Source organism: Heterocephalus glaber, unplaced genomic scaffold (assembly GCF_053883595.1).
Source record: "Heterocephalus glaber isolate CG9 unplaced genomic scaffold, H.glaber_assembly_v1.0 deba00000281, whole genome shotgun sequence".
In the NCBI taxonomy this organism is placed as follows: Eukaryota; Metazoa; Chordata; class Mammalia; order Rodentia; family Bathyergidae; genus Heterocephalus; species Heterocephalus glaber.
In genome coordinates, this window is record NW_028258139.1 from 14,988,883 (window position 1) to 14,991,453 (window position 2,571).

Here is a 2,571-nt window from a genome sequence, read left to right on the forward strand (position 1 = left end):
ATTTGTTCACAGTGGCTCATATACTTTCATGTCCAGGTAGTAATTTCCACCTCTGACATGCAGACCAGTATGCAGCCACCCCACACCCTCGCTGTGCCCTCTCAGGCCACACCTGTGGGAAAGGGTAGAATTCAGCTATTTAGTTCACAAGAAGTTTGTTAACTAAGAGAATTAAGTCGTTTCTGGGAAATTCCACAAGTCTGTTAAAAGAATGCCAGAAAACTTTGAGACCTTGTGAAAGTCTCACAGGAGAAAAACAGGTTTTCCTAGTTTTCTTATTTACCATTTTCTGGGATCAGAGGACCGCGACTCAATGACTCTATGGCAAGAGAGATAGGACTCACTATGCGCATCTGTGATGCTTATGGTGGGCCAGGTGGGCTTGAGTTTTGGCTAAAGTCATCCTGCTCTCTGGATACTATCTGATAAGAAGAGGGCTGCGGTGTGCTCTTTGATGTACGGGATTGGTGAATGGAAACAGGGGACTTGTGAATTCTCCTGTAGCTTTTGTGAGTCACTTAAAGTCACTGGTTATCATCAGAGGTGAAAATCAGAAAGACAATAGCCAGAATAACTAAGCTGCTTTCCTACATGTATAAAAGCCTTGCTTCTTTCCTTTGTGATTGTCGAATAGTGCCAGAGGAATTACACTGCTGTTCGTCCCCCGGCTGTCTCCTTTTCTTTCTTTAACAGTTGGTGCTTTCCGGGGTCTCCGGTTTCCCTCTAGAGAAACCAACGACACACACCTATCTCCTGCTCAAGGTCACCCTGATCCATACCAATGGGAGGGTTGGCCAGACCCAGAACTCTGGGAAGTACAACCTCCTTATCTGTTTCCTCCCAGCTATTGCTTTGTCTTAAAAATAGGAACCTGAAACATACATTTTACAGGTTACCATGCTTCATGGATTGGATGCATGCTAGGCAATACGTGGACAAATTACAAATGCTGCAGAACTGGTTAGAGGCAAGGTCCAGGGGCTGGCCATCTGGGTTTAAACCCTGGCTCTGCCATCTGTGAGCTTTGGCCCTTAGGGCCAGTTATCTTCTCTGGCCTCAGGCTTGTGGTCTATAAAATGGGGGTAATACAAGTAACACTTCCCAGGGCTACTGTGGGTATTAAGTGGGTTAAGGCTGGTAAAGCATTTAGAATGGGCCTGGCACATGTAAGTGCTACACAAGAATTTGCTAAATAAAGGACATCTTTCTCTTTCCCTCCTCAACTATGGACCAAATGAAAAAGGACACTGTAGATTCCAATATCAGCTGTGTGTCTGTTTCAACTGAATGAGAGGAGGCTTCATGTACACCACCATCACACATATCCTAGCAAGCATTAAACCAGCCTCTGTCCTGGTTTAATCCAGTGCATATTCTGTGAGCTCCCCCACACCCTCCCCACTTTGCCAAAGCTGGAGGGCAGAGGGGATGCTTGGCCGAATGGGGCGGATCGAGCATGCTGTTGATTCTCAGTCTTACCACTCTGCCAAGAGAGGGTGGAGAGGCCAGAGATGTCTTGGACCTTCTTTCAACCCCTTTTGGGTGGAGGGCAAGGGAACATAGGGAGCATTCCCATGCACCAAGGACCACTAATGCTTGTCATTTAGCAAACACTTACATGGTCCTTCAATGTGTCTCCTTGCTCACTACTCACAACAGTCTTCCAAGAAAATGTCATTATCCTAATCTTTCAGACAGGGCAGGTAGGACTCAAAAAAGTTAGGTGATGGGCCCAAGGCTATGCAAGAAGTGGCAGAGCTAAGAGGCAAACACAGCCATCTGGAGTGGCAAGGCACACTGTCCCCTCATCACCAAGCATCTCTTCCCTTGGAGTGACATGTTGCCAGCCATGGCTCTGGGCAGAGAGAGCACAGTGTGATAGCAGGAAGCAAGGTTGCTTTGGAATCAACATGCCTTGGCCATGACACTGTGGAGGCTTTAGTGCATGTGGTGGAGGGGTGGCGCCAACCCTCCCCTCAACTGTGTCTGGCCACGGCTGGGGAAGGGCATCTTCACACGGCCCTACTCCTAAGGGGAGCAGACAGCAGACAGGAGGAACATAGTCTCCTTCATTGAGTCCAACAGGCCCAGGGTCCTGGGAACCTTCTGCCTTTGAGGCCCAGACGCAGTGGGGCTGTCGCTGTCCTTCAGGAAGTACCAGGACAAGGAAGAGGAACAAATAAGGACACTCGAATCTGTAGAGGAGATCCAGTAGTTCACCAGGAGGACAAACTTGGAGAACACAAGGCACACAGCAGACCGGTGTGTGGAAGGCAGGAGAATGATGAGGCCAGCCAAAGTTGCTCAGGGACAGGCTCAGGAGTGGCACCAGCACAAAGACAGGAACAGAGGCAGGCTCAGAATGACATCCAACTCAAAGGCCTGATCGGCACCTCATTAATGCTCTGCAGGCACCAGAACTGGAGTGACCACTGTTTCTATGCCCTCCCATAGGGACCAGGCCTTGGTCCCTGCACATGGTAGGTGCTCAGTGAATACTTGTAGTTGACTAATGGACTGGAATGAGGCAGCTGCATACAGGAGTGCTCCCGGTGTGCCAGGATTGTCAGG